Raw genomic sequence first — 14383 nt, forward strand, 5'->3', positions numbered from 1 at the left:
TAAAAACATAAAGGGTACTTTTGTTTAAAAATGATTGCACACCTCATAAACTTGCCTTTTGAATAAGTTTGATACAGTTTTGATTAGCACTGTTTTAAATCTGTTTACTTTGGGTCCCCCACACGAATTCTATAAGTCCTTCTATGCCATGGTTACCTTATTTTCTATTTCCTTTGTTTCTCATCTTAACTTTTATTTTTATAGGCTTCTAATCAAAAGTACATTTTCCATTAACTACTTGGAGGACATCTCATTTGATCTTCATGCAACCTTATGATATAGATAAAGAGATTATTATCTTCACTTCACAGTTGGGGAAATTATGACTGAGAAAGGTTAAATTAATATCTAAGATCATCCATTAGCATACGCAAGAATATGTCCAAAGTCTCAGTCTTCCCAGGCTTCAGAACTGTAGACCATAATATATCTTTCTAAATTCTCATGAGCCTCTTAAGAAATCTACGTGAACATTCCAGAAATGTTATCATTGCAATGTTTCTACAATCTTTTCATATGTTGATTTACTGTCTAATAATAGAAACAGAATCCACCATAGTTAAGAGAACTTAACTTACTTTCTCCAGGTATCAGATGCAAACCTGTTATAATATTAGTATGTATTTAACATTGTAAAAATATGTAGGAAACTTCTGGCTGTAAAAGGCTCTTTTCTTTTTATTCAAATAAAAAAGGACTTAGAAACTCACTGATAAACTGGAGAGTGTTGAAGGCAAACTCCCTAGAATATACCTGTTTCTGCTTTGTTTCCTTTAATTAAGAAAGATCAAGGTCTCATAAAGATGCCAGTGGAGGCCGGGAGCTGTGGCTCACACCTGTAATCCCAGCACTTTGGGAGGCCAAGGCAGGGGGATCGCCTTAAGTCAGGAGTTCGAGACCAGCCTGGCTAACATGGTGAAATCCCGTCTCTACTAAAAATATGAAAATTAGCCAGACGTGGTGGTACGCGCCTGTAATCCCAACTACTTGGGAGTCTGAGACACGAGAATCACCTGAACCCAGGAAGCAGAGGTTGCAGTGAGCTGCGATTGCTCCATTGCACTCCAGCCTGGCTGACGAGAAACTCCGTCTCAAAAAAAAAAAAAAAAAAAAAGAGGCGGGCAGAAGCTTGATATTTGCAGATGAGTCTCACATACCAACACACATTCATTCATACAAGCATACACACACACATACACATCAGTGGAAAGGGGTAAATGTTTGATATCTGTATACTGATATAAAATGTTAAATTCTGTATAATCTTTAACAAAGGTAACACAAAGATTGTGGAGGAGTTCAAGATTTTGTGTACCAATTAGAGATCTTCAGTTGCAACGAAAAAGGCTAGCACTGGCAAACTTGAAAAATAAAAAAAGACTTACAGGAAGGATACGGGTGGCTCACATAAGCAAAGTAATAACTGCCAAAGTGTGATCAGCGAAGAACCCAGGGACGCAGGTAGCAAGAGTCAAGTAGCAGGAACTACTCTGTGGTTTTATTAGGTTACCTCTGTGGGGATGAATTAGCTCTCTTTTTCCTATCTTTATATCACTCTTTTTAAAAGTTAAATCTTGAAAAAGAATGTTTGGTTGGTCCTTATACTCACTCCTTGGCCAGGTGAGGACAGGGGACTTTGACAGTGAACAAGACTGCAAACATTGGGCAAAAGGTAACTCAAGAAAGGAAATCATGGTATTATATCGAGAAGAAAGAAAAGAATGCTGGACCACTAAAAATTAAATTACAGACCAAAATGTCTGGTTTAGATTTAATACATTTTATAGAAGGAGATATTTGCCTCAGATAAACCCAATAGCTAAGCTGATTTAAGATTACCCCATTTAATCATTACAGAGACTTATTTTAGAAAGTTCTCAGTACATCAGGTTAGAATAATTTTATATTATTCTCTTAGTATGTTACTTACAGTTATCTGTTTTATTGTTATTAAACCTGTCGTTTAAAAACATAAGCAGCACAATATAGTTCATTCCAAACTACACTTTCTTTCATCACATAATTACATTAGAAAACACTAAGCCTTCTGCTACAATGAGATAATACAATTCCTAGGTGTTCAAAGACACATGGCAAACAATACCTAAAAGGCAATGTTATCTTACAGTTAAATATGCCTACCTCTCAGGGTGTTACCACTGCTAATGTGCTTTTAGAATTCTGAAAAAGATGTACTATAAGAATGTCATTGATTGGCAAATCATTACATACCAATTACCTGGAGTAAAATAATAGTAAGAATTCAAAACAAGATTGTGAGTATATTTTGAAATAAATTTTGAAAAACATACATGGAAATTAAAACCTTTTTTGCAAACTGCCATAACTGTTTTCCTTGATTATAATGAGACATTGGCAGAACTAAGTATTTGATATCTATAATAATTTAAGAGATGAAAAAAATGGCAGATAGGAGGCAGGACTAACTTGCCTCTCCACCTCAGATGGATAGAACAGCATGTGGGGACTCACACTGTGAACTTTTGCTCTAAAAACTACTACAGGAACATATTAGAAAAACCAACAGAATACAAGAGACCCTTTGAAAGAAGCAGGTTGCTGCTGCAAACTCCGTGAGACAGCCAAAACACCGTGAGTGCCCAAAGTGTGAGAGGGGTAAGTCCACCTTCTAACACACACCATCACTGGGGAACCTGTCAATCCAGATCACAGGAGAAAGATCTAACCTTACCTAGATCTGAAACAAATGTAGAGAGCCAAGAGAAATACAAAAGTAGAAGAAGCAGTGGGAAGAGCCCTTTAGGCTCTGCCAGTCCTCAGGGAAGCCATTTCTGATTTTATCTCACAGGGTTCCTTAGGGAAGGCTGCCAGTGGAAACGGGGGAAGGATCACAGGGAGAAGGAAACTTCCAGAAGATCTTTGTAATAATTTTGACCAAACACAAATTTTCCTGGACACAACTGGGTGGGTGGGGGCAAAAGGGAAATGCAGATGGGAGCACAGAAGTCAAGGCCGGTGGGTAGGGGTGGGGCCTGAAAGCCCTGCTTACTTTCTTAGCAGAAAGGCTTGTAGCCTGGGGCTAGATCTCAGCCCTGCTCACAGGCTGGCTGGATATAAACTCGGTGCTGTTGATGCAGCACGATGGGAGTGAGACTGGTCTTGCTGGCTGCATGGGAGTTGGGTGATGCTGTCACTATTGGTTTTCCCCTACTTCCCTGGTGATCTGTATGAAACAGAAGAGGCAGCCATAATCCCTCTGAGAATATAACTCCATTGGCCTGAGAACCACACCCCCATACTCCAGAACAGCTGCAGCAAACCCTGCCCAAGGAGAGTCTGAGCTCACACCACCTAAACTTGCCCCTACCTGATGGTCTTTCTCTACCAGCCCTGGTATCCAAAGACAAAAGGTAAAATCTCTTGGGAGATTCTATGGCCCCACCCATTGCCTGAGAAACGCAAGTACTTATCCAAGCAACCTTAGGGCAAGCTTGTATCAGCTGATGCTCTCTCTTCTTCTTTTTTTTTCTTTTTTGAGATGGAGTTTCGCTCTTGTTGCCCAGGCTGGAGTGCAATGGCACAATCTCAGCTTACTGCAACCTCTGCCTCCAGGGTTCAAGCTATTTTCCTGCTTCAGCTTTCCTGAGTAGCTGGGATTATAGGCATGCGCTACCATGCCCAGCTAATTTTGTATTTTTAGTAGAGATGGGGTTTCTCCATGTTGGTCAGGCTGGTCTCGAACTCCCGACCTCAGGTGATCCTCCCACCTCAGTCTCCTAAAGTGCTGGGATTACAGGCGTGAGCCACTGCACCGGGCGCAGCTGATGCTCTCTTGAAAGCACCACCTCCTGGCTGGAGACCAACCAAGTGCTAGCAAAACTAACATTTGAGAAAACCAGTGCACTAAATACAACTACAACCAAGGACTCTCACAGAGTCCACGACACTCCCCTACTACCTCCACCGGAGCAGGTGCTGATGTCCATGGGTGAAAGACCTGAAAACCAATCACGTCACAGGACTCTTTGCAGACACTCCCCAGTACCAGCCCAGAGTCTGGCAGCCCCACTGGATGACTAGTCTCAGAAGAGCAATAACAATCACTGCAGTCCAGCTCTCAGGAAGCCCCATCTCTAGGAGAAGAGAGAGAACAATGAGACAAAAGAATATGAACAGCGGCCCTTGAGCCCCAGATCTTTCCTCTGACAGAGTCTACGCAAATGAGAAGGAACCAGAAAAACAATTCTGGTAATATGACAAAGCAAGGTTCTTTAACACCCTCAGAAGATCACATTAGCTCACCAGCAATGGATCCAAACCAAGAAGAAATCTTTGAATTGCCAGCAAAATAATTGAGAATGTTGATTATTAAGCTACTCAAGGAGGCACCAGATAATGGTGAAAACCAACTTAAAGAAATGAAAAAAAAAAATGCAGGATATGGATGAAAAAATCTCCAGAGAAATACACAGCATAAATAAAAAAACAATTAAAACTTCTGGAAATGAAAGACATGCTTAGAGAAATGCAAAATACACTGGAAAATCTCAACAATAGAATTGAACAAGTAGAAGAAAAAAACTTCTGAGTTTGAAGACAAGGCATTTGAATTAACCAAATCCAACAAAAACAAAGAAAAATAATCAAAAAAAAAAAAAAAAAAAAAAAAAAAAAAGAACAAAGCCTCTAAGGAGTTTGGGATTATGTTAAATGACCAAACCTAAAAATAATTGGTGTTCCTGAAGAAGATGAGAAATCTAAAAGTTTGGAAAACATATTTGAGGGAATAGTGAAGGAAAATTTCCCTGGCCTTGCTAGAGAACTAGACATCCAAATTCAAGAAGCTCAAAGAACACCAGGTAAATTAATCACAAAAAGATCATCACCTAGGCACATAGTCATCAGGTTATCTAAATTCAAGATGAAGGCAAGAATCTTAAGAGCTGTGAGGCAAAAGCACCAGGTAACCTATAAAGGAAAACCTATCAGATTAACAGCAGATTTCTCAGCAGAAACCCTACAAGCTAGAAGGGATTGGGGTCTTATCTTTAGCCTCCTTAAACAAAACAACTTTCAGCCAAAGAGTCTATGTCCAGTGAAACTGAGCTTCATAAAGGAAGGAAAGATAAAGTCTTTTTCAGACAAACAAATGCTGAGAGAATTCACCACTACCAGTGCCAACTGGTAGACTACACTACAAGAGCTGCTAAAAGGAGATAGACATCTTGAAACAAAACCTCAAAATACAAAAAACAGAACCTGCCTAAAACATAAATCTCACATGGCCTATAATACAATACACAATGAAAAAAAAAAGGTATTTAGGCAACAACTAGCATGATGAATAGAATAGTACCTCACATCTCAATATCAACATTGAATGTACATGGCCTAAAAGCTCCACTTAAAAGATACAGAATGGCAGAATGGATAAGAATTCACCAACGAAGTATCTTGTTGTCTTCAACAGATTCACCTGACACATAAGGACTCAGATAAACTTAAGGTAAAAGGGTGGGAAAAGATATTCCATGCAAATAGACACTAAAAGTGAGCAGGAGTAGCTATTCTCATATCAGACAAAACAGACTTTAAAGCAACAACAGTTAAAAAAGAAGAGGAACATAATGACAGAAGAACTAGTCCAAGAAGAAAATACCACAATCCTAAATATATAAGCACCTAACACTGGAGCTCCCAAATTTATAAAACCCAGAAAAGAAGAGAAAAGATCCAAATAAGCTAAATTGGAAATGAAATGGGAGATATTACAACTGATACCACAGAAAATACAAAAGATTATTCAAGTCTGCTACAGACACCTGTATACGCACAAACGAGAAAACCTAGAGGAGATGGATATATTCCTGGAAAGATACAATTATTCTAGTACAAACCAGGAAGAAATATAAATTGTGAACAAACCAATAACAGGCAGCGAAATAGAAATGGTAATTTTTAAAATCACCAACAAAAAAAAAAAAGACCAGGACCAAATAGATTCAGAGCTAAATTCTATCAGTCATTCAAAGAAAAATTGGTACCAATCTTATTGACACTATCCCAAAAGATAAAGAGGGAATCCTCCCTAATTTCATTCTATGAAGCCAGTATCACCCTAATACCAAAACCAGGAAAGGACATAACAAGAAAAGAAAACTACATACCAATATCCCTGATGAATATAGATGCAAAAATCCTCAACAAAATACTAACGGATCAAATACAACAGCATATCAAAAAGATAATCCATCATGATCAAGTGGGTTTTATCCCAGGGATGCAGGGATGATTTAACATACGCAAGTCAATGAATGTGATACACCACATAAACAAGATTAAAAATAAAAATCACATGATCATCTCAATAGATGCAGAAAAATCATTTGACAAAATCCAGCATCCTTTTATGATTAAAACCTCAGCAAAACTGGCGTAGAAGAGACATTCCTTAAGGCAATCAATGCCATCTATAACAAACCCACAGCCAACATTATACTGAATGAGAAAAAGTTGAAAGCATTTCCCCTGAGAACTAGAACAAGACAAAGATGTCCACTCTCACCATTTCTATTCAACATAATACTGGAAGTCTTAGACAGAGAAGTCAGACAAGAGAAAGAAAAGGCATTCAAATTGGTTAAGAGGAAGTCAAACCATTGTTGTTCACTGATGATGTAACTGTATACTTGGAAAACCATAAAGACACGTCCAAAAAGCTCCCAGATCTGATAAATTAATTCAGTAAAATTTCAAGATACAAAATCAATGTACACAAATCAGTGTACATTGGTGTATAGCACTGGTATACACCATCAGAGGCCAAACTGAGAATGAAGTCGAGAACTCAACCCCTTTTACAATAGCTGCAAAAAAGAAAAACAAACAAACAAAACTTAGCAATATAACTCTATTGGTCCATTTTCATACTGCTATAAAGAACTGCCCAAGACTGGGTAATTTATAAAGGAGAAAGGTTTAATTGACTCACAGTTCCGCATGACTGGGGAGACCTCAGGAAACTTACAATCGTGGCAGAAGGTGACGGGGAAGCAAAGCACCTTCATCACAAGGTGGCAGGAAGGAGAAGTGCTGAGTGAAGAGGGAAGAGCCCTTTATAAAACCATCACATCTCGTAAGAACTCACTATCATGAGGTCAGCATGGGGGAACTGTCCCCATGATTAAATTATCTCCACCTGGTCTCTCCTTTGACACGTAGGGATTATGGGGATTACAATTCAAGATGAGATTTGGGTGGGGGCACAAAACCTAAGCATATCATTCTGCCCCTGTCCCCTCCCAAACCTCATGTCTCTTTCACATTTCAAAACCAATCATGCCTTCCCAATAGTCTCCCAAAGTCTTTTTGTTGTTGTTGTTTAATACTTTAAGTTCTGGGATACATGTGCAGAATGTGCAAGTTTGTTACATAAGTCTACATATGCCATGGTGGTTTGCTGCACCCATCGACCTGTCATCTACATTAGGCATTTCTTCTGATGCTATCCCTCCCGTAAGTAAGCCCCAGTGAGTAATGTTCCCTTCCCTGTGTCCATGTGCTCATTGTTCAGCTCCCACTTACGAGTGAGAACATGCGGTGTTTGGTTTTCTGTTCCTGTGTAAGTTTGCTGAGAATGATGGTTTCCAGCTTTACCCATATCCCTGCAAAGGACATGAATTCATCCTTTTTATGGCTGCATACTACTCTATGGTGTATATGTTCCACATTTTCTTAATCCAGTCTATCATTAATGGGCATTTGGGTTGGTTTCAAGTCTTTGCTTTTGTGAACAGTGCTGCAATAAACATATGTGCGCATGTGTCTTTATAGTAGAATGATTTATAGTCCTTTGGGTATATACCCGGTAATGGGATTGCTGGGTCAAATGGTATTACTGGTTGTAGATCCTTGAGGAATTGCCACGCTGTCTTCCACAATGGCTGAACTAGTTTACAGTCCCAGCAACAGTGTAAAAAGTTCCTATTTCTCCACATACTCTCCAGCATCTGTTGTTTCCTGACTTTTTAATGATCACCATTATAACTAGCATGAGATGGAATCTCATTGTGGTTTTGATTTGCATTGCTCTAATAATCAGTGATGATGAGCTTTTTTTCATATGTTTTTTGGCTGCATAAATGTCTTTTTTTTTTTTTTTTTTTTTTTTTTTTTTGAGATGGAGTCTCACTCTGTCACCCAGGCTGGAATACAGTGTTGCGATCTCGACTCACTGCAAGCTCCGCCTCCCGGGTTCACACCATTCTCCTGCCTCAGCCTCCCAGGTAGCTGGGACCACAGGCACCTGCCACCACACCCGGCTAATTTTTTGAATTTTTAGTAGAGATGGGGTTTCACCGTGTTAGCCAGGATGGTCTCAATCTCCTCACCTCATGATCCACCCTCCTCGGCCTCCCAAAGTACTGTGATTACAGGCATTTTTGTTTTGTTTTGTTTTGTTTTATTTTTGTGAAACGGAGTTTCACTCTTGTCACCCACGCTGGAGTGCAGTGGTGCAATCTTGGCCCACTGCAACCTCCACCTCTGGGGTTCAAGCAATTCTCCTGCCTCAGCCTCCCAAGTAGCTGGGATTACAAGTGCCCACCAGCACGTCCGGCTAATTTTTGTATTTTTAGTAAAGACAGGGTTTCTCCATATTGGCCAGGCTTGTCTCAAACTTTTGACCTCCAGTGATCCTCCTGCCTCAGCCTCCCAAAAATGTCTTCTTTTGAGAAGTGTCTGTTCATATCCTTCACCCACTTTCTGATGGGGTTGTTTGTTTTTTCTTATATATTTGTTTAAGTTTCTTGTAGATTCTGGATATTAGCCCTTTGTCAGATGGATAGATTGCAAAAGTTTTCTCACATTCTGTAGGTTGCCTATTCACTCTGATGATGGTTCTTTTGCTGTCCAGAAGCTTCATTCCAGCACTAACCCAAAAGTCCAAGTCCAAAGTCTCATCTGAGACAAGGCAAGTCTCTTCCACCTATGAGTCTGTAATATCAAAAGTAAGTTAGTTACTTCCTAGATACAATGGGGGTGAAGGCATTGGGTAAATATAGCTGTTCCAAATGAGCGAAACTGGCCAAAATGAAGGGGCTCCAGGCCCCATGTGAGTCTGAAATCCAGTGGGGCAGTCAAATGTTAAAGCTCTGAAATAATCTCCTTTACCTCTATGTCTCACATCTAGGTCATGCTGATGCAAGAGTTGGGCTCCCATGGCCTTAGGCAATACCTAACCAAGGAACTGAAAGACCTCTACAAAGAAAACTACAAAACACTGCTGAAAGAAATCATAGATGACACAAATAAAAACACATCCCATGCTCACGGATGGGCAGAACAAATAATGTCAAAATTACCATGCTGCCAAAAGCAATCTACAAATTTAATGCAATTCCCATCAAAATATGATTATAATTCTTCACACAACTAGAAAAAACAACCCTAAAATTCATATGAAATTAAAACAAAAAGAACCTGCATAACCAAAGCAAGACTAAGCAGCAAAAAAACAAATCTGGAGGCATCACATTACCTAGCTTCAAACTATATTACAAGGCTATAATCACCAAAACAGCATGGTTCTGGTATAAAAATAGGCATGTAGACCAATGGAACAGAACAGAGAACCCAGAAATAAAACTAAATACTTACAGCCAACTGATCTTCAACAAAGCAAACAAAAACATAAAGTAGAGAAAGTACACCCTTTTTAACAAATGGTGCTGGGATAACTGGCAAGCCACATGTAGGAGAGTGAAACTAGATCCTGATCTCTCACCTTATAGAAAAATCAATTCAATATGGATCAAAGATTTAAATCTGAGACCTGAAACCATAAACATTCTAGAAGGTAACATCAGAAAAACCATTCTAAACATTGGCTTAGGCAAAGACTTCATGACCAAGAACCCAAAAGCAAATGCAACAAGAACAAAGATAAAATGGTGGAACTTAATTAAACTAAAAAGCTTATACACAGCAAAATAAATAATTAGTATAGTAAACAGAACCCTCGGAGTTGGAGAACATCTTCACAAACGAAGCATTCAACAAAGGAATAATATCCAGAATCTACAAGGCAATCAAAAAAATCACCAGAAAAAAAAAATAAATAAATAAAAACAAATACAAATAATCCCATCACAAAGTGGGCTAAGGACATAAATAGACAATTTTCAAAAGAAGATATACACATGGCCAACAAACATATTTTTTAAATGCTTAGTATCACTAATTATCAGGGAAATGCAAATCAAAACCACAGTGCAATACCACCTTACTTCTGCAAGAATGGTCATAATTAAAAAATCAAAAAATAATAGATGTTGTCATGGCTGTGGTGAAAAGGGAACACTTTTAGCCTGCTGGTGGAAATGTAAACTAGTACAACCACTCTGGAAAATAATATGGAGATTCCTTAAAGATCTAAAAGTAGATTTGCCAATTGATCCAGCAATCCCACTACTGGATATCTACCCAGAAGAAAAGAAGTCATAATATAAAAAGACACTTGCACATGCATGTTTATAGCAGCACAATTCGCAATTGCAAAAATATGGAATCAGCTCATATGCCCATCAATCAATGAGTGGATAAAGAAAATGTGGTATAACGTCCCCACCCTGTGTCCAAGTGTTCTCATTGTTCAATTCCCACTTTTAAGTGAGAACATGCAGTGTCTGGTTTTCTCTGCTTGCAATAGTTTGCTCAGAATAATGGTTTCCAGCTTCATCCATGTCCCTACAGAGGACATGAACTCATTCTTTTTTATGGCTGCATAGTCTTCCATGGTGTATATGTGCCACATTTTCTTAATCCAGTCTATCATTGATGGACATTTGGGTTGGTTCCAAGTCTTTGCTATTGTAAATAGTGCCGCAAAGAACATATGTATGCATATGTCTTTATAGCAGCATGATTTATAGTCCTTCAGGTATAAGCCCAGTAATGGGATGGCTGGGTCAATGGTATTTCTAGTTCTAGATCCTCGAGGAATTGCCACACTGTCTTTCACAATGGTTGAACTAGCTTACAGTCCCATCAACAGTGTAAAAGCATTCCCATTTCTCCACATCCTCTCTAGCACCTGCTGTTTCCTGACATTTTAATGATCGTCATTCTAATTGGTGTGAGATTATCTCATTGTGGTTTTGATTTGCATTTCTCTGATGGCCAGTGATGATGAGCATTTTTTCATGCATCTGTTGGCTGCATAAATGTCTTCGAGAGGTGTCTGTTCATATCCTTTGCCCACTTTTTGATGGGGTTGTTTGATTTTTTCTTGTACATTTGTTTAAGTTCTTTGTAGATTCTGGATATTAGCCTTTTGTCGGATGGGTAGATTGCAAAAATTTTCTCCCATTCTGTAGGTTGCTTGATCACTCTGATGGTAGTTTCTTTTGCTGTCCAGAAGCTCTTTAGTTTAATTAGATTCCATTTGTCAATTTTGGCTTTTGTTGCCATTGCTTTTGGTGTTTTAGTCATGAAGTCCTTGCCCATGCCTATGGCCTGAATGGTATTGCCTAGGTTTTCTTCTAGGGCTTTTATGGTTTTCGGTCTAACATTTAAGTCTTTAATCCATCTTGAATTAATTTTTGTATAAGGTATAAGGAAGGGGTCCAGTTTCAGCTTTCTACATATGGCTAGCCAGTTTTCCCAGCACCATTTATTAAAGAGGGAATCCCTTCCCCATTCCATGTTTTTTTCAGGTTTGTCAAAGATCAGATGGTTGTAGATGTGTGGGGTGGGGGGCGGCAGAAGGGATAGCATTAGGAGATATACCTGATGTAAATGACGAGTTAACCGGTGCAGCACACAAACATGACACATGTATACATATGTAACAAACCTGCACATTGTGCACATGTACCATAGAACTTAAAGTATAATAATAATAAAAAAGAAAAGGTGGTATGTATATATATGCAACATGAAATACCACTCAGCCATAAAAAGCATGAAATATTGGAATTCGAAGCAACCTGGATGGATTTGGAGACCATTATTCTAAGTTAAGTAACCCAGGAATGGAAAATGGTGCATTGGATGTTCTCACTCATAAGAGGGAGCTAAGCTCTAAGGACACAAAGACATAAAAATGATACAATGGATTTTGCGGATTCAGTGGGAAGGGTGGGAGGGGAGTGAGGGATAAAAGACTATACATTGGATACAGTGTACACTGCTTGGGTGATGGTTGCACCAAAATCTCAGAAATCACCACTAAAGAACTTATCCATGTAACCAAACACCACCTGTTCCCCAAAAACCTACTGAAATTGATTAAAAAATCATTTAAAAGATGGAATAAGGAGCTGGGGCTGTTGGAATCATCTCGCCACTTTGTTTGCCTGAATGAAGTCAGGGAATGAGGTACAGAGATGAGATTCTGTGAGTTCTCTGGCAGGTTTTCATAAGGGTGGATAAGAACTCATGTGAACCCACAGAGCTTTAGAACTTAGAGAACCTAGAAGTAAAGAGCTCTTAGAAATCATCCAGGCCAAACTCTTCATATAACAGTTTCTTTCTTATCATTCATGTGGTTTATCAAAAGATAGTAGCAATCCTAGTCATGCCAATTCTAATTCACTACTTACCCAGAGTGGAAAGTTTTACCAAAATATTTGGAAACAGTTTTAAATTTTTTTTCTCTACCAGGATGTCCACATGTTGAAGGAAGTAGGCAAAAACTATGATAAAAATATGAGCTAGTCCTTTGTCTTTTGAATGCCTTAAAAACACTCAAAGAATCTGTGAGCTGGCAGGAACCCAAGAGGCTACTTCTTTATACATTCTACGTTTTGTTCTAAAAAACAATTTATGGCAGCTTTAGAAGTCAACTAGTAAAACCTTATTTCCCACAGAGGAACCTCCTCTGGGACATCTCAAATTGATATTTTCTTTTATTCTTCAAAGATGAAACACATTCACAAGTATCTTTCCCTTGCTAAAGCTGATTATTAGAAAAAGAAATCTCCCCTATATGGATTTACATCCTCTTTCCTAGAATGTACACTTTATTTAATACAGTCCACTTTTAGGACTTCTTTCAAGATCATAATCTGTCCACAATCTTCCTAGCAACCCTAGAAATTTTTCTTCCTATATCAAAGAAATGGCCTAACTGAATCACTTGTCCACTGTCAAAAGTAAGTTGCCTCTTCTGATTCTGAATCAGCATCAGAATCACTTGCTGTACCAATTCATAGGCTCCACTCCAGACCTAAAGTATTGGAATCTCTGAAGACATAAGACCAGAGAATCTACAACTATTTACATCCCAATAAAAAAATTAAGAATATAAATTTTTAAAAATTATGCTTTAAAAAGACCAGAGAATCTGCATTTTAAATAAGCATATTCTGATTCTTGCATACACTTAAATCCTTGAACTAGTGCCTAAAGGATAGGGATACAAAGCTAACACGGATTCAACCATCTTAAAACTAACTCCTAGAAAAATGTTCTCATTCTGCAAGAAAAAAAGAGCATCGTTATCTGAAAGCTCCACAGTCCCCAAAGCAACACATTGACATAACTGTAGGAATCCAGTGCTTGGCTAGTAATTACTCAGTCTGTTGGGGGCTAATTGTTCAAGGGGTTGCAGTCTACATGGAGAAAGTGCACAGAAACAGTGAAGAACAAACTAGCACCAGACCCAAAATGTTGGGGGTGGGGGCAGCCCTATGAAATGTTGCTCTGATTTTACTCCATGAATATGAACAATACTTCAACATACTTGACATTTAAGGAAAGCTCGTTTTATAATAAACTTTGGATTCTTGAGAGGCTTTTTATGAAATTTTGTCTTTAGTAGCACAAAGTAGGGTTAATCCAATTCTATGAGCCTTAAACCAATATTCCAGAGTGTACTTTGTTAAGAACCTATGATTGAGTTCTAGACTGACATACCACATGTATCCCAGGATTTAATTCTTAGATGACTCTTCTTTTCTCTACCTACATTAACTGCTTTGGTTTTCTCATGGCTTTCAATATCACCTATACTCTGCCGACAGCTAATTCTCTAGTGCAATTCTCTTACCTGAACTCTAAATTCATACTCAATGCCTATTTGACATTATTGCTTAGATATCTAATATACATCTCAAACTAAATATTTCTAAAACTGAATGGTTCATCACTTTCCAAACCTGGTCCTTTTGAAGGCTTTGCTATCTTAGTTAACTGCAAATATATCTTTTCAATTGCTCAGGCTATAACTTAAAGTCATCTTTAATTTTTCATTTTCTTTTTCATCCCAAATTTGATTTTTCAACACATCTTCTTGGTTCCTTCTTCAAAACACATCTAGAATCTGACTTCTTCTCACCATTTCAACCTCTACCACTTGATCTGAGCCACCATCTTCTCTTGACTGGGTTATTGTGATAGA

This window comes from Macaca nemestrina, chromosome 11 (genome assembly GCF_043159975.1).
Source record: "Macaca nemestrina isolate mMacNem1 chromosome 11, mMacNem.hap1, whole genome shotgun sequence".
NCBI classification, from domain to species: Eukaryota; Metazoa; Chordata; class Mammalia; order Primates; family Cercopithecidae; genus Macaca; species Macaca nemestrina.